This window comes from Pseudorca crassidens, chromosome 8 (genome assembly GCF_039906515.1).
Source record: "Pseudorca crassidens isolate mPseCra1 chromosome 8, mPseCra1.hap1, whole genome shotgun sequence".
Classification (NCBI taxonomy): domain Eukaryota; kingdom Metazoa; phylum Chordata; class Mammalia; order Artiodactyla; family Delphinidae; genus Pseudorca; species Pseudorca crassidens.
In genome coordinates, this window is record NC_090303.1 from 47,424,552 (window position 1) to 47,443,927 (window position 19,376).

At 40.0% G+C, this 19,376-nt stretch overlaps 1 long non-coding RNA gene across 1 annotated transcript in view; it reads right to left on the minus strand.

Annotated features, from left to right (window-relative positions):
* Window positions 1–19,376, minus strand: part of LOC137229038 (uncharacterized) — a 258,826-nt gene that overhangs the window by 60,679 nt on the left and 178,771 nt on the right. The window contains exon 4 of the long non-coding RNA XR_010945509.1: window positions 11,705–11,850. This is a non-coding gene — a long non-coding RNA (uncharacterized lncRNA). The remainder of the gene's footprint in view (window positions 1–11,704; window positions 11,851–19,376) is intronic.

A 19,376-nucleotide genomic window follows, 5' to 3' on the forward strand; every position in this document is an offset into this window, starting at 1 on the left:
CTGGCGTTCTGGCCACTTCACATCTCTCTCTAAACCTCAGTATCTTCATATGAGAAATAGGGACAGCAGTTGACTCTCATATGGCTGTGAGGATTAAATAAAATTATGCAGGTAAAGTATTTAACCAAAGCCCAGCACCCACTAAGACCTCATTAAATATGAGCTTCTGAGGTAGCTTCAGGGACTAACTCCTGCTGCCTCCAATCTCCTGCTCATGGTGTCTTGGGTTCTGTCTGTACATCTGTGCCTTGCACTTCGCATTGCTGACTGGCTGGTTCTTCCCATGTTTTATTTAAAATTAAGGATTTAATTGTGATTAGTCGACAAAGCTAATTACCATCTTTCTACTGAGTGAAGCCCTTTCAGATCATCTTTCAGTTAAAGGTAATTCTATCACAAGATACGTTATTCTGGGACCATTAGAAAATGCCAGTCAGTTATTATTAATTCTTCCATAACCTCTTCTATTAATTAGTCTTGCTTATTCAGGACGAAGATTAGGATTATGATCTGGATAGTATTTGTATTATTTTAAAGACTTGTTTCCACCCGCTTGTGTCTAATTTCAGGGCCAGTTAGAATGCTCTTTGTTGAGGATCAAACAAGGGGCACCAACTCTTTAGTAAACTGCAACATAGACTCTCTTTAGAACTGGTTCTAGCCTAACCCTTGAAGAGAAAGCAGGTCAAACTCTGCTTCCTCATGGTGTTACATTTCTAATTAGCTGCAGAATTCTTTCTACTCCATATGGCCCCAAGCACCCAAAGGCAACAGCAATCTAAACTAGCTTTTAATTTTTTGGAAGTCATATTAGTGAAGGTCTTGTTACGTCATGTGAAATGCTGCCCAGCTGTTTGCCAGAGATGTTTAGAGGCAGCCTGTTACTTTATGGGTGGCTAATACCTGAGGTAAAGTCAAGGAAGCACGAAAGTTCTCATATTACTTGAGGTTAATTATCTGTGTGGTAAGGCTTAAATATTCAGTTTAACATTTCTGATTTGTTCATCTCTCCATCTAGATGGGCGTTAACTCGAAACCTGAAGGCATGTTACTGTCAGTAGAGTTTTGGGTGCTGATTTTTATGAGTGCTATGGATGAGTGCACTTTAATTTTTTTATTGTGATTTTTGTACAACAGAGCAGCCAAGAAATAAAGCAGGAGTCCGTGAAATTTCACATATATGAGAAAATCCAAAGCATCTTCATATTAGGGTTAGGATAATTTCCATTTCTCTGAAAGTAAAAAACCTAAATCTCAATTTTCTTAATGTACCTAATGTCTTTATGTAATGTATTTAAGGGAATTATTGGAACAAATCAGTCATTTTAATTGCCATTAATTTTTCTTATTTTTTACATGAGATATGCATTAATTTCTTTGTGGCATTATGAGTTTTAAAGTTGAAACAGCTAGGTTTTAGCTTTAGTATCTGGCCAGGAGTTAACACACAGCTGGGTAACTATGCATTCATTCTAAGAGAATTTATCAGGTTGCAGGAAAACTGTGAAACCAATGGATATTTTCATAAAACAGATTATAGACTCCTGTGGAACTTATAGATAAATATTATCAGGAAGGTTCTGAGTCACCTAAAGAGAAAGTGTTAACCAAATCAGCACAGAAATGTCTAGTTGTTTTTCTCTTCTTGGTATATAGAACTAAACCAAGGATGAGGGCTATGTGGGCACGGACTATCTCTACTTCCCCCTACCCCACAGATAACAATTTGTGGACAATATGAAATTTAAATGAAAACTAATATGAGTGATAGTGATTCTTTATTTCTCATACATTTGCTGAAAGTCAGCTTGGAGTAAAATGGTTCAAACGTTGACTCTGTGAAGAAACAGTGGTCACAGAACTGATGGCAATTAGGATCATGACAAGTGTTGAGAAATTTTAAGGATTCTGCCATGAGTTTGTCACTTTCACAGCAGGGCATGTCATGACATTTGAGTTGGATTTTAAACGTACAGTTTGAAATATTCAGAATTTTTTTGTCTGAATATGGGTCCTAAGAATGTCTCTGATATGAATGAGAGATGGGTGAATGCCATGGCTTAGAATGACTACTTTGGAACTGTTCTTTCCATTTTTTCATGTTTACTGCACGTGAACACAATAACTCCTCATCTAAGCAGGTGGAGAGCTGAACATAATTTAGGTGAAGTCTCACTGCTCATTTCTGTGGACACTGGTATCACCAAAACATCAGTGCTCAGATGAAGCAACTGGGGAAAATAACCAGTGCCAAATAGGTCTTGGTTGGGAGAGACTGCAGAGCATAATTGAATTTGTTCCTGTGGCCTCCAGAAATCTCAGTCACCTGAGGTCTTCAGTGTTAACTTTTCCATTTTCTCTTTCAAGAAATCAAACCCGAGAAGAACCAATTTAAAGATGTTTCTGTTAGTGATGATTTCTTTGCCGAGATGTATACGGTTTTCCCATCTAAAAGAGGCTGCCCAGCATGGAATTGGGTGGAAAGGTAAGGGAGGGCAGGGAAATTATTAGGTATGTCCTTCTGCTCCTTTCTGAGTGTTATGAAATAGTTGTATGGATAGTAATAGTGACAGGTGAGCCTAGCAGAAAAAACCCAAATAATATACAGAAACACACAGTATCCAGAATCTATTATTTTTCTGGTGTGTGTGAAAAAGATATGCAAGAAGAAGTCACACAGCCTGCTCATATAAATAAAATAAAATAAAATAAAAAAACTCCACAAACCCTATTTCCTAAAGAACAAGCTAAAAATCAAATATATGGAAAACCTACAGGAATTAGTTCAGATTTTCCTATTTATCTTTCCTATGTCTATCTCAGTTTCCAGGAGCATGAGGAGCATCTAGTCTGAGGATACTGCAGCCAAGCTTAAATGATGGTCCATCACACGAAAGTCCCTCTAGTCTGGCCGCATATTTTAATACCTGAGCAGAGGAGGCACAAAGGAGGGCCAGCTGCTTGACACTGTGAGCCATTCCCACCTGATGTTTTTTCAACACCCTCTGTGTGTGTAGCTCTACTAGGACTTTGGCAAAGGTCAGCTTTCTAAAGATCTTTTGTAGGCAGGAGACTTAGAGAATTTACATTCTAGAAAGTGCACATTGACTAGGAATGTAAGATCAGCTCGACTTCCCTGCTCCTTCATCTTGCTTTTGCTCCTCTAGCATCTCCCCCATCAGCACTGGGGGGATCCAAACTGCTCCAGTTCCCAAACCAATCCTCACCAAGGCAGGGATGAGAGCAGCAGCTCTCAGTGGTGGAAGGAGGCTTTGCAAGAGTCAACTGCACTTCTAGAGTTAGGGTCTAGGGGTCCAGACACAGCCTTAGTTGTTACCATCAAAGCTCCTTGGAATCACCTCTCCCCCAGACACGCTCATACCGTGGTCACTGAGCCTCCTTCCTGACAATTAGACTCAGCTGCTGTTCCTTAGGCCTGGGGCCTCACCTGAACTCCATCCATCTCAGCTTGCAGGGATACTGCTCAATAACACATTTCCTGTTGAAAACTGCTTGCCCTCCTAACTCCTGCACAGAGCATGGGCAGCCTCCCCTTCCTCTAAATGACCAGGGTGCTTGATCTTTTCTTTTCTGGTGGAATTTATCACATTGTACCTTATAATACAACTATTCAAATTTTAGAATGTCAGTTTGTTAATGACAATACCATTTCATCTTTGATTCCCACACAGTGCTACTAAGGAAGGAGCTAAAATTCTCCATGTCTTCTCTGGGCCTAATCTGTGCCTTACACGAGGAGAGGTACAAAAAAAATTTGCTAAATAAATTATTTTTACGTCCAAGTGTTCCTTCAGCCTCTGGTTCTCAAGCCTTGCTAGTGGCTATAAGAAGGTAGTTGATCCTACATGCAGAGTTTTAAGGAAGTAATTAGGTGTTCGAATGCATACTGTAGAAATGAAATTTTGGATTTTCAAACTCTCCAGCCAGGGACCATCTTGGAGGACTCAAGAGTGAGTAGATGACTGACAGCAGGAAAATGAACATTCATCCTGATGATTTATTGTACTTTTGCAAGAAAAAATGAAGACACTATAAAATTCATTGTGGTATTTAGGCACTCATTCATTCACTCATCCATTTACAGATTACTCATGAAAAATGATTATTTATCAGCTGGTATTATACAACGTATTAGTCACAAGCTGAGTTCAGCATGTTAAGAATTCCAAGGGTTATTAAATGATTCAACGTGTGCTCCACATAAAACAGTTATTTTTCCTAGAAGGGTGCATCTCAAACTTTAACATGCATACAAATCACCTGGGTGGTCTGGTGAAAAGGCAAATTTTGATTCCACTGGATGAGATGGAACCTGAGATCCTGAATTTCTGACAAACTCCCAGGTGATACTGATCCTGTTGGTTCATGGATCATACTACTAAGAGGGAAGGCTTTAGAGGAATTTGTTCTGCTCTGAGTAACTTTCTTTAAGAGTCTAACAGAAGGAAGACCTGTGCATGATCTAGGTTTTTCCTTCCCAGTATAATGCCGTGGGCAAAAGAGCATCAACTTTTTGAGCATCTATAAAATGAGATAAAATCAACTCTGCCTATCTTAAATGAGTTGTTACGATTGTATGAGATGTATCTGAGTGCACTCTACAAATAAAAAGCACCATGATTAATGTTGATAATGACAATTAAGTACTAATTTCACACTTCAGTTGAAATGTGGAGTCCTGAATAATGAAAACTTAAAATGCGAAAAAGACAAAAGGTTTCATAACACGGATATCTCACTGGTCTGATTTCTTGACTGACAGTAGAGTTGGGTGGCTTCTGACACAGGGTGGTGCTTGGGTAAGAGACACGTTAAAGACTGTTTTCAGAAAGCTTTGCTGTGTGCCGAGTGGGGGTGATTTTTCTTTTGTTGACATGTAAACAGGACATCAGTAAAGAAACAAATTCCATACTAAGGCTTTGGTGTTAAATTTTGAATTTATATTTTTATCTCATTTGACTTGCACATTAACCCTAGGCATTGATATTATTTATTCCTATTTTAAAGATAAGGACCCAAGAACTCCATGAAGGCAAGGGCTATATTGTTTTGCCCATCAGTATATCCACAGCAGTAGCACAAAGCTGAAACACAGTAGGCATCCTAAACTATCTGTTGAATGAATGAATCAGACTCAGAGAGACGAGGTGCCTTGCTTATGGTGCCATGCAATTAAGTGGTAGAGCAAGGCATTGTCCCAGATCCATTTGGCTTGATCCCTGGAGTTTCTCATTCAGCAGGTCTAAGCTGAGCCCAATTATTTGTGTTTTTATGAGTCATCCCACTGGATCCTTTTGACTCAATCATTTTTGAACATGTATTTATTAAACATGTAATATATATCAGTCACATTCTAGGTGCTAGGGCTCCATCAGCAAACAAAACAGGCAAGAACCTCTGCCCTCATGGAACTTAAGTGTCAGTGGGACATCAGGCCAGTTTGAGAAACTCTGCATCATACTGTGATGATAATAGGTTCTGTTTATTCAGTTAAAATTAGCATCCAAGGGAGATTTCATTCATCCCTTCACCAAATTTGTTGTGAGAGCTAAGAGCATTCTGGGCAGATGAAAGCAAATACAAAAGGTCTTCTTTTGATAAGGAGTCAGGGCTTTTGGGGTGGAGCAATCTTTTTTTCGTGAGCCTGTTTGGCATCCCTGGCCCCTGGCACTAAATTTCCATGAGCACCCCCTCATTTTCAGTTGGGACAACTGAAAATGCCCAGTCCCCCTTTCCTGTTGAGAACCACTGGAGGCACTGAAGGAGAAGTGTACTGGTGGGAGGAAGCTCTGGCTGAGCCTCAGAAGGCCTTTGGAGTCTTTGAAGGCCTTTCAGCCCCTAGAGGATTTTTTCGTTCCTCCTTCTGGGGATGAGGCTCTATTTAATTACGTGGAGGTACTTTATTAAGACAATGTTGTATTTTAATTATCTGTAAAGCTCCCACAGATCATCATTTTAGATTTTTGAATTGTTGCATCGAAGGGTCTTGATTGTTACCAGTTAACATGCATTGCCTCCCTCCCCCACTCTCTTATTCAAAATGATGAATAGAAATTTCAAGCAGGTGAAAGAAGGGGGCAAATGACTCCCTGAGTTTTAAGTGTCTGCTACTTAAAAAACCTGTAGTTACTTATTCGCTTAAATGAGTAACCTGCATAACTGCCATATTTTTAGTGCTGCATAACTGCCATATTTTTAGATGGAAATCTTCATGCAATCAGTATAATCAATTGCAAAATTAATAAACCTGGGCGATCCTCAACACAGCTTTTTTTGCTTTGAGAAATGAGGGGAAAAATATCTCCATGTGTGGTTTAGACCTGGAAGATTTTTAGCAACAAATTCTGAATTTTATGGCCTTACTTTGAAGTTGCTGATGACGCTATTTTTCTGTCATTTTCTTAAACGTTTTTGGTGCCAAACTCAGCTTTTAAAATGGACAGAAGGCAGCAACTCAGGGAACCTTTTACGGTGGGGTGGTGGGGGGAACCAGTTTCTGAAAGAACTTTGCATAAAATTTCTGTATTAACTATTCCTTATTTTAGAAAAATAGCAATGCTAGTTACATATTCATGGAAACGTGGAGGTAAATGGGAAATCAACTGTTCATCTCAAGATTTTCATCTTGTTAAATAAGAGGTGTGCTTCATTCATTGTCATAATATCAGGAACAAAGTTGTTAATGTAGGTGTTATACAACAACACAAAGTTCAGATGGTTGAGGACTGTGACTTCCTATTTGGAATCTAAGAAAGCTTTTAGTGGGGTTTGTGCTGGGTGGGTGGCAACTCATATTGCTCTAAGAAATGCAATTAGTTGCTGAAAAATGGCTCTGTTTAAACAGTCCCAGTGTAACCATTGCCAAAATGTCTTTGTCTGGAAGGCACTATCCAAGTAACGTTATCGGAAATGTCATAAAAGAGGCAAGGGAGGTGTTTTTAGTCCTCCCTGGGCATTGCTTGTTTTGTGAATATTAATTTATTGTTTATTGCATGATGTAAAGCGAGTCAAGTGTCCCTCACTGAATGCTCCATAGTCTCGTTCTCCTGAATTGTGCTAGCTCTCACGTGGTACTGGAGTGCCTACTCCTGAATAGGTGTAGCCTGCTTGAAGTCACCATAGGGAAGCTAAGTTCCATAATTTCTTATAGTCCGCATGTAGTCTGAAATCAAAGTCTGCAGAAAACTTTAGACATCTATATCTATAGTTATAGTATATATAAACCTGGCCAAATGATATAACATATTTTTAGAGGTCCTTTTTCATCCAAGTCAACAACAAAGCATGCTGTCCAAATGAAGAACACTTTATTGTCGATTTTTTGAAGTTTTTGTTTACTTTTAATCACTCTCTAAGTGAAAGCAATAAAACGAAAAGGGAGGGGTACATTTTCTGTTCATAATGGGCCTCATTTTGTTTGGCATAGCACAGAACTGTCTCCAGTTTAAGTTCTGTTAATGAAAAGTCCAGTGGTGTAAAACGACAAACTCAGGAGTAGTTTGCTATAGAAAACCTAAGTCAAAATTGGTTACATCCACAAGAGTTGGTTTTCATTTTGCTTGGTTGGGGAAAGAAAGTAAATTAATAATCCAAGTCCTAAGCTCAGTTGCTAATACTGATATTCTAAAAGCGTTATCTAAGTAGAAATTTGCAATAAATATATATGTAATCATGATATATTTTATAGAGTTGAAATTTAATTTTGAATTAGTTTTCTATTTAATGCCAAATAAGAAACACAGTAAATTAATGGAGAGCACCTTTTTAAAATACAGCCTTGTGGATTTTTAAAAAATCTGTTCATACTATTGGAAATGTGAAAGTAAAATAAGGTTTTTTACTTTACAGTTCTTTTCCTTACTTCTTTCATGTGTTTGAAAGCAGAACTGTTTTTTTCATGAACAGTTAAGACAGAGGACACAATGAAACATAAGTGCTATGTAAAGACATATCCTCATTTAACAACTAGCTGCTATAAAAATAAATTATACCGTATGACTCAGGGAAGTTGTTAATAATTCTACTTTGTTTACATTATGCTTAGAAAGCAACATAGCTTAATGAGATCAGATATTAAGCTAATGGTGTATCTTGGAGTCATAACGTTTTCAAGCTCTGCCAAAACCATAGGCAGATTGAATGTGGGTAGTTTTTACTGATAGTGTTTTCAAAAGAGGAGATGAATAAGGCCCTACTTGGTATAGAGGTTATGCATTCATTACCTAGGAAAGAGTATTAAGTACACACAAATTACTAAGCTGCTTTGAAAGGACACAAATAACATAAATGGGGAAAATTCAAGAACTATGGAGGTATTTTTATTTAAGAACTATGAATAATAATCATCATAAAAACCTATAGAAAGCCCATAATAATAAGTGATCAAGTAACCAAAAAAATCATGTGGTCATGTTCTAAAGCAGGTGACCAGTGTTTAGAATTCCCATTTTCTACAAGATAAAATTTCTTCCTACTCCCAGAGCTCTTTGGATGAATTAGTTAAAATGAAGTGGGCCATAGTTTTTCATTTTTATGATTCAGAGAAACATTACACTTCTTAACCATGGAGTTGCCTACTTGATGTTTAAAATAAATGTGATATTCAAGTAGGTAACACTCACTCTCATCTACCTTTTATTAAGGGCATGACCGACTGTTCATGTGCTAGAGCAATTTCTCATTGTTTTCATGAAAAATGCAAAAGTAAAAGTTACTGGCTGTAATTTTAGTTGCCATAAACCTGGATGTCTCTAACTTATAACACTTAATTAGAGCACAACCACCCAGCACAGCAGAATATCTAACAGCAGATTCTTTGCAGGTTTGCTTTTTCAAAATCAGCTTGGTATTATTTCCTCTCTCTCCTTACACTCAAGCTTTGCAAAGTGCCAAAAAATAAAAATAAAAAAATAAAATAAATAAAAAGAAGCAATCCCAAACACCCACTTTGCCAAATTAGTGAGAAGGCAGGATCTGTGAAATGTAGAAATTATCCGTTTGCACCAGTAGAACACGTCAGCTGTACGCGCACAGGTGCCATGTCAAGCAAATGCACTTTTTCTAAAGGAAAGGTACAGCATGTGTCAATACTTTCAGCTTTACATAAAAATAAATACATTTCAAAATAAGTAAGACAAGGGCAACAAGAAAAATATTTTGCAAAGCTTATTGCTAACTATTGAGAGATGACATGATGCTATTTTGTTCTTGCATCCAAAGAGTGACAGAATTTCTAGGGATGGAGGGAGTGTACATAGTATAATTTAAATTAGTTCTAGATCCAGAAAGGCATTGCCTACCTTGAAGACAATGCTGTCAGATGAGTATAAGCTGGCAAAACCTGGTGCTGTAAGATGTGTGTGTAGGTTATTAAGCCATATTACCTCCCAATTTTTCTATGAAACTAATTCTAGTTAAAGGAGCAAAAGGAAGTGAGTGTTATGGATGGTGGTTAGTCCATCATCCCTTCAATTCCTATCTTGGTGATTACAGAAGTCTCAGAGAAATAAATTCATAGGCAGTCTCTTCTTCTTTATAGAATGGTATCTGTTTTGGTTATTATTGCTGCATAACAAATCACCCCAGGAAGTCAGTGGCTTAAAACAACAACAATCATAACATAATCTCATAGTTTCTGTGGGTCACAAACTTGGGATGGGCTCAGCTAGGTGGATCTAGCTTGCAGTCTTTTACACGGTTATAAATAACTAGTAGTTGGTGCTGAAATAATGGTCTGGAGCAGTTGCTGGCTGGCCTGGCATATCTCTTCCTATCTATCTCTCTATCTTCCCATCTCTCCATCTATCTATTGTCTTCACATAGTGTCAGGGCTCCTCCATGTGGCCTCTCCTGGTGGGCTAAGTTAGGCTTCCTCACAGTATGGTGGCCGAATGGCAGTCCGACTGTGTACATGGTTGCTTAGGACTCAGTATGAGTGTTCCGTACAACAAGGTGGAAGATATAACAGTTTTTTTTTCGGACCTAGGTTCAGAGTCACACAGACTTCTACCACATTTCATTGGTTACAAGGAAAGAGGATAATTAGATTCCACTTCTTGAAATGGGAGTGGTAAGGTTTAGAAGATCTTGTGGGAACAGAGATATTGGGATGGCCATCTTTGGAAAATACTGCCAGTGTTTTTTACTCTGAAAAGGTTATGTTTGCAAAGTTGGGGATGGTGATATTTTGAGTAAAAGTAAATGTACTCTCTGCTAGTAGGTAACTGATGATGAATTATTATAGTAAAAAATTAAAATAATAAAAGGAATCTAGTAGTCTCTTGACTCCTTGAGGCAAGATGTGTTATTTGTTAGTGATACCTCTATTCCATGGAAATTCTAGTAATTTCCCTCATCATTAGTAGGTCTTTGTTATTTCTTCTGCCTCAGGCCTGCCAGTAGGTCTGGAATTACACCCTTAGTTGAAACAGATTCACTTTTATTACAAAGATCCAGCAACAGTGGGAATAACAGAGAAGTAAAGGCCATTTGGCTCAGTTAGGTTAGGAAAGAGGAGAAAACTCATGTCGACATTGAACTGACAGAGGGGATAAACTATCTTATGCCAGTCTGGTAATCTCTCTTGGTGCAACCTTCCCCTTCTGTGAAATAGAAAGGAGCACTCCTGACAAAACAATGGTGAATCAAAGCTAAGAAAAATATTTGGGAAACAATTTGTAAATACATGGTTCCATCTGAATGCCAACTAGAAGATGCAATTATGGCTCTTGGATTGGCTTGCCTACATGTCTATGGCATGGTCTTTGTCTTTGGACCATGGACCCATCACCAGGACACTTCCTTTGAATTTTTTTTTCCTCTAGTGGGGTTGGATTTCTGCTAAGACACCCACATTCCTACCTGGTCTACCTCTCCAGCAGTGGAATGTCCTTGCTTGGTAGCTGGCAGGGTGAGCTAAACCCCGACTAAGAGGAATAAAATACTCTGAATTTTCTGACACTTTGGTCTATTAACAGCAAATTTTCACTAAGTGAGAAAAATAAGTCCGATCACAAAGGTCTGCAAAACCTCCGAGGCAAATGCCTACTGAAATCTGATATAAACTTGAGAATGAGCAGTAGGTAGGCACTTGCATACTTGAAAGCAGAAGCAAGAATGTGGTACTGTAAGAGGAATGTTTAGTCCACAGGCATCAGAAGCCTATCTTAAAAGGGTAACCCAACAGGACAAAGATTGTTTCACTACTTGGAAGTCAGTGAAAGCTCATACTCTGCAAAAGGATCTGGTGGTGCCCAATGAAAGGACTACCTGACTGATTATAGTACTACAGAATATCTGAGCTGGAACTCATCTCTTCAAGATCATTAGGCTCTTCTGAACGTGATGTTCTGAGATGAACATTGCTCCAAAATTCCAAATCTATGGGATATTTAAAACACATTTACTGCAAGGCCTCAGAGGCAGATTGTGGTCAGCTTCATGCTACAGGATAGGAAAGGTAATACTTGGTGTTTAGATAAAGATGACCACTTATCTTTGACATGCTCAGCTACCTTTCCATTCCCATTAAATAATTCCTGATTTTAAGATATTTGGAAGGAATCAAACCCCAACCGATCTTAAAAAAGCAGATTAGAGATATAGTAATTATTGCCCAGATAAGGAGATAACAAAAGTTTCTAACAATCCTTTAAGTCAAATTATTTACCTTCAAGAGGCTCACCTGGATGGCAAGCACAACTTGGTGCTTTTGTGAAGTCCTCGAACTCTCTTCTAAAAGAAGCCGTGTTTAAGTAATCATCCATTTATACCATTTACACTGGCAGATAACTGCACACCAAGCGACACTTTGTACTTTTCAGAGAAAATCTGCAAGAAACAGATTTTCCTAAAATGGGATTTCAGTGATATTTTGAGTTAAACACAGTGTTTCTATTGTTTCTGTACTTTAGAGTCTTTACTACCAGTGAACAAAGAAAAGCAGTGATTCCAGAGACTTTCATAAGGCAGATAATATAGATGGTATTCACTCTTTTGCATTGTTCCTAGTGAAAAACTTCCACTGGGCTAATTCATCTTGGAAAAAATTTCAACTTTGTATGCACTGTTGAAAACTGGGCATAAGAACAATAAGGTACTCCTTGAAAACATAATATTTCATGGATTCAACATGCATCAAGGAGGCATAACCCCAGACAGAAAGACTGAGTTGCTCTGCATAGAAAATTGATACAAAATGTAGAACTTTGAAACCAAAAACCTGCCTGCTTTTGCTTAGCAATTGCATACTGTGGTTTCTCAATGTGAGCTTTGTATAAACAGATTAACTTTGTTTCCTAAGTGTTTCCAAAGAGCCTGGAAACTAAGGATCAAGTACTGCTTCTGCCCAGCCCTCAAAAACCAAGGAACTCTTCCCCAAGCTCAACACCTGTTGTTGAAAATCTACCACACAGTGGCCTTCATCTTCTATGCCAACAGATGTGAAGATGCCCAGAGGTACCTCAGGTGTTTGTGCTTCTAAGTCTCCTGGGGGCACCAGGAAGGGGAGGGAAAATGATTCCGGAATTCCAAAGGTCACTGCTGGATCGAAATAATGAAAATTGCCCACATGTTGGAAAAAACTCAGATGTGATTACTGGAAAGTCTGGCAATCAGACCAAGAAGAACTAACTGGGTTAGAGTTTCATTTATACTTAAAAAAAAGGGAGAGAGAGAAGGAAAGAAAAGAAAGGTGTGCCAGGGTAAGAGAGAAATAATTTTCAGCCTTCAGGCTACCATAATTAACAAATTCAAACAGAAAATGGAAGAACTCTTAAGGGATCAAGTGTCACAACTGTCACAACTAAACAATCACTCATTTCTGAAAATAAATTTAAGAATTTAAGTGACTGAAGAGAGTGAAAATTAGACTACTTTTTTTTGCAATAAAGGAAGACTACAATATATATTTGAATTTTCTTTCAAAGCACTTATTGTGTCTGATAATCATTTCCTTACAACTATTTTATTCTAAGGACAGCTTTTCTTCCTAATGTATTTCTCACTACTCTTTACTTGGCGGTACTGGAGCTCTGCATGGTGATGCTAACATGATTATATATGTAAAAATATGCACTTTCTGCGTAAAATAAACATGATGATTATATGTCACAATCTCTGCTTTGAAATCCTTTTACTCTGGTTATTTAGGAGGTTACCTAGAGGCACCGTGGGGTAGTACCCACGGGGTTTGGAGGCTTAGTCAGAACTTGGCTCTAATCCCAGCTATATGGTCTTGGGTACAGATTTTCCTGTATGTATCATTCCTTCACCTAGCAAGTAAAATAGGCACCTGAGAAGCGACAGGGTAGGTGTATGTGCTGTAGTTACACAGAGATTGCCATCTCACCCTCACAGAGCTTTTAGGCAATTTCACTTCAGTGTGCCCCATTCTAGAATAGAAGCATGACCTGGAGGTTCCCAGGAAGGGCTGCTAGCTAAGTGCCGAGGGTGCGATGGGGTGGGGTGGGGTGAGGAGGGGAGGTCAGGGAATAGTCCTCAGAAGATAAGACTGGGACCAGAGGCTCTAGTAGGAGTTAGCCAGCAGAAGAGCAAGGAGGGGTTGTGGAAAGAGAGCTGTAGACAAAGACAACATGTGAAGACCCAAAGGCACTTGATCTGCAAATACTTTCTGGGTGGGCTTTCAGCCTAATATATGTGTTTTGAGACAAGAAAAGACAAGAGTTTTGTGGAGAACTAGAATCTTTTGGAGACAAACTGCAAAGATGATAAACCTATGAATAGTATCTGTAGTAGTTATCAAGGGTTCTCATTCAGTTTTCCTTTTCTTTTAGTCCAAAGGTTTCATGGAAAAGCACACAGCTGAAGGCCCAAGGCTTTGCTTAAAGTGACAAGTGGAAATTTCTTATATGATACCAGTACCCCTGAAGCTAGTGAGGATGCAACCCAGGCTTCCCCAATGTCTGATGCATTTTCCAAAATAAACACATACTTTAGGGTGAGGCTTCTAAGTTTTTAGTTTGTATAAAAATCACCTGGCGGTTTTGTTAGAATGCAGATTCTGATCCAGTCTGGGTGGGCCTAAGACTGGGCGCAGAATTCTGATTCTGAGACCCTAGGTAGGCCTCAGAGTCGCCATTTAAAGTTCCCAGGTGATGCTGATCCCTGTGATTGAGGACCTCACTTCAAATAGCAAGGTCTTAAAGCACTTAAGGAAGGCTCAATTCAGGGAGATCAATGTACTGAAAGTTTCAGTATTTTGAAATAATTTACCTAAAAAATACATTCTGTCATTCTTTCTTTCTCTCTCTCTCTCTTTCGCGCGCGCGCGCGCGCGCACTCACACACACACACAGGTGTACATACTTAAGTTCATCCTGAGGACTATACACAAATGTATAACAACTAACCAACCAATAGAGAATGTAGCAACTTTTCTGGTTATTATTATCAGTCTACAAATGGGTTAAACACATATCCTGTCCACCATCACCCTTTTTAATGTTTATGCATTTATACTTTTCTTTCTGTTTTGTTCTAGTGTTATTACTATCAGAGTAACACAAATATATGTTGCCTCTAAAGTCCAAGAAGGTCCACCAGGTGTTGTTTGTACCTTTATCTTCATAGAGAAAGGCTCAAGGTGCATCAGTATGTCTCTTCTTTAGAAAAAATATCCCAATATGCTCCAGAACACTGAACTCACAGAAAGACCTGTGAACTTTCTTTACGTCCCCTCTCTGGCACACATATCTTATTAAGGCTTTGAGATCCTTGCCTTTTCCCACTCATCAGATCCAATTAGTATACTGTCCCCAGAAAATGGACTGGGGTGATGTTTTGTGGGATACCAATTCAATCAAGGTCCCTGTGAGAATGATACAGAGATAAGTGGGTATTTAAAGCTATTGCCTGTGTTTGTCCAAATATCCCACCCTGATCATGAGAGCCCTACTCCTTCCCAACTAGTCTCCCATGTTAGCAAAAGAGACCTGGTGCCTGGTATATTTAAATGAAATAGCAATTCCAACTCTTACAGTCAAGCCCTGGCCTGATTCTCAGCCAAGTCTGCCTTTCAGCTACATGAGATGAGGAAATTATATGGCACCATAGAGGCTTTCTGGTTCTCTACAACTGCCTTGGGTTGGAAATTGAAGACTTTATGTTTATCTTTTTCTTTACATACACTCTCCAGAGCAGCTGTAAGTAGTCATTCCCCCACCCCACCTCCAACATCTTGGTAATCACTAATATTACCACAGCGGCTACCTGACAGCGCCTTGGTCTCTATCTTCACTCAAGGCCACAATTGGTGATAATCTGAGTGACCGTGATGCTATGCTGTGGATTACAGGTGTTTTCTATTCCTCTGGCACTCTGTGCACTCTTCAAATAGGAGCAACTCAATCCCAGAATCCCATTTTGAGGATCTATTTGTCACGCCCCCATACCTGGTACCAATTACTGCCTCGGTCAGAGTCCCAGCAGCAAGCACAGCACACACATGAGGTTTAATGGTAGTTTAAAACAGGACTAATCCAGTTGTCTCCAGAAATGCCCATCAATCTGTGCTGGCTGCAAAGAGCCAACATTTTCTTCTGTTAACTATACAGTATTACCTTTCACAGGTAAGTTTTATAAACCATCTAGAATTCACTTCTGTATATCATATAGATTCATTTTTTCTCCATAGAATAAGCCAGTTTACCATGAACCTTCCTAAAAATCATCACTGATTTGTGATGCCACCTTTTTTTTTTTTTTTTTTTTTTTTTTTGCGGTACGCGCGCCTCTCACTGTTGTGGCCTCTCCTGTTGCGGAGCACAGGCTCCAGAGGCGCAGGCTTAGCGGCCATGGCTCACGGGCCCAGCGGCTCCGAAGCATGTGGGATCTTCCCGGACCGGGGCACGAACCCGTGTCCCCTGCATCGGCAGGCGGACCCTCAACCACTGCGCCACCAGGGAAGCCCTGGTGATGCCACCTTTATCATATATCAACTTCCCATTTATGCAAATGTGTTTCTAGGCTCTGCATTTTATTCCATTGGTCTGTTTGTGTGTTGCTTTTATTATTCTGGCTGTGTAGTGTGCCTGAATATCTGGTAGACAGTTCATGTGCCTTATAGTCATATACATATATGTCAGATTCAGTATATTATGATCTTCACACTATCCATCATGCTCAATTACCAACAGATGATTTTAAACTACCATGTAGAGAGGGTGAGGGGTGATCTTTAGTACTTCTGTTTTGCTGAGCAAGGTATACAACAAAAAGATAAGCTGAATTACTGATTTGTCACCTGTGATTTTCCTTCTCCACCCTTTCCTACACAGTGCTCCATCTCTCCTTTCAATAATACTGACTATGGGCTGAATTATGTCCTCCCCCCACTCCCCCACCCCCGCCAAAAAATGCCTATGTTGAAGTCCTAATCCTAGTACCTCAGAATGTGATATATTTGGAGATAGGATCTTTAAAGAGGCAATTAAGTTAAAATGATGCCATTAAGGTGAGTCCTAATCCAATATTACTGCTGCCCTTATTAAGAAGAATAAATTTGGACACAGAAATGTACAGAGGAAAGACAGTATTCAGACACAGGGGGAAGTTGGCCATCTACAAACCAAGGGGAGAAGCCTCAGAAGGCATCAAAACAGTTGACACCTTAATCTTGGACTTCTAGTCTCCAGAACTGTGAGAAAATAAATTTCTATTTTTTTAAGGCACCCAGTCTGTAGTACTTTGTCATGGCAGCTCCAGCAAACTAATACAACCAGGTATTGAAAGAATATCAGTCCAAACAGGTGCACCAGAAAAGAAGTTAACTATGTGAAGTGATGGATGTGTTAACTAATCATATTGTGGTAATTATTTCACAGTCTGTCTGTATATCAAATTGTCACGTTGTACACCTTAAATTTACACAATGCTACATGTCAATTGTATCTCAATAAACCTGGAAGAAAATAGTCATGTTAAAAAAAAATAAAGAGGTGCACCAAACTTTAGTCTAGTTATCATGCCCATATACCTTAACCTTGCCCTGTCCAAACCTATGGCTCTATTTTGGTCTTTTTTCTGAGGAGTAGACCCGCTCATCAACTGTATTTTTGCCATTCCTCCATGGATATCTACCTAGCACCTGGAACTCAAGTGCTCCAAATCTAAGTCGTGATGTTTTCCTTCAATTCTGCTAATCTCTGGTTGTTTCTATCTTACATAATGGCCATGGAGAGGCCTAAGACTCATTCTAGACTTCTGCCCCTGCCCTCCTATACATCCCTTTGAGTACACATCAAAAGAGTCAGTTTATCCTACTTTGGCTCTTTTCTCAGCGTGTGCTGTTATTCCCTTGATAGGGAGGGTCTAGAGCCTCAGCAGGGTGTGAGACGGGACTTGCTCCCTGCTCCTTGGCTGTTGTGGCCCTGTCAGGGGCAGGGTCTGCTCCCCAGTTGTTGGAACGAAGCCCTGAGGGTTGGCTTGATCAGGCTCTGTTGCCCTTGAGTGCATGCTCTGCCCCAAAGGAGGCGATTGCTGTAGCACGTGAGGCCCTTGCGCTCACAGAGAACCTATGCACTGCTTGTGTAGGCGTCTGTGGCTCTGTTCAGAAGCAGCCCAAGGTTGCATCCCTTCCTCTGTTGTGCCTGTCCCAGATCTGGTGCAAAGCTGTGGTGTGGAGTAGGCTGGGGCTGGGGGTTGAGGCGCTGTGGCTGTAGCAATTGAGGTGGCTGTGCTTCTGCCAGAGATCTGGGCTGCCTCTGTGGCAGTTTTGACCCAACACCTATTTTCCCCAGATCCAGCACTAAGCTGCAGCGTGGAGTGGGCGGGTGGAGCCGGGGTACTGTTGCTGGGAGAGGAACCGCTGTGTGCTCCTGTGGGCACTGACACTGGCCACTGCCGCCCCACCCAGATCACAGTCCAGAACCCCTGGTCTGTCTCTGCATGACTAGACTGCGTCTTTTCCCAGGGCTCTCAGTTGGCCCAGATCTTACAGCAGGCTGTGGTGTGGAGTGAGTGGGCCTCGGGTGTTCACCCTGTTCAGACTGGGATGTGCAGTGAGTCGGCTGCTGTCTGTGCAAGGCTCTCTCTGCCTTGATTGTCGGCAAGCCAGCATGCACACACTCCTCACAAGTGGAGTCTAGGCTTCACCAGCCCTTCTGTCTGTCCCAGTGATTCTCCCAGCAGCCACGGGGGCTTGTCTCCTCCACACAGGATCCCAAGACTGTGATGTCCAGATTGTGGCTTGACGTGTTGGCGCCCCAGGGTGAGGGTCCACCCATGTGAACCTTCTCTTCCTTACAGACCCTTCCCTGGGGTGCAGCTCCCGACCCGATGCCTCTTTTCTGTCCTACCCAGTTACATGAAGATCTTTCTTGCAGCTTTGATTGTTTAGTTCTTCTGATGGCTTCCGGTTAGTTTTCTGGGAGAATTATTCCACATGTAGATGTATTTTTGATGTGTTTGTGGTGGGAGGGAGCTCCATGTCCTCCTACTCCACCATCTTCATCTATGATTCTATTATTTAAATTAAAAAGTTCGAATTCCTCAGCAAGGCATTCAAGGTCTTTTATAATCTGGTCCAAACTACCACTTCAACATTTTTATTACCACATCTTCCTCTTGGCCAAGTAAGCTTCACTCCTGCCACACCAATAGATTTTTTTACATCCTCCAGTACAAAATATATTCTCACACTTTGTTTTTGGTCATGTTAGTCACTGCATGCAATGCCTTTCATTCCCTGTTTTACTGTTAAAACTCCACACATCCTTTGAGGCCCAAATAGATTGGTATTTTCTCCAAGAAACCGTCCTTGTAAATTGGCACTCCCAATTGTGTTGGCAGTTTCATACTTTGCACCTCCTACTGTACTTTTTGAATCCCATTTCCTTCATATTTATTACATTTTGTTTTAGTTTGGTATCACTGGCCTTCCCCAGGAGGTAGGAAGCTTTGTGAAAGCAAGGGCAATTTTTTTGTTCATTTTTCTATACCAACCCACTATGTAGTGTAAGGCTTTGTACACTATAGGTGATCTTTAAATGAGCTGAATGAGTGTAAGGGTTTGCAAAGTATCAATTCTATAAGAGTTTTGAGTTTGAAAACATGTTACCATTTAATTAACTTTAGTTCACTTATTTTGTGGAAAATATGGTTTACTCGTTCACAGACCCAAAGGCTGATTTCTCTTTTTGGCTATAAAGTAGATCTTAGAAAATATTATGAGAAATGAAGTGCAAGTTAATCAGAGAGGTGAAAATTAAATTTTCCTTGAAATGTCCTCAGATTTAAATTCAGAGAAACTGTTCAGAAGGCAAAAATGTGGTTAAATTTGCCAAATCTAAAATATTTTTAGTAATATTTTATGGTGATTGTCAATCTTCTCAGGGCTC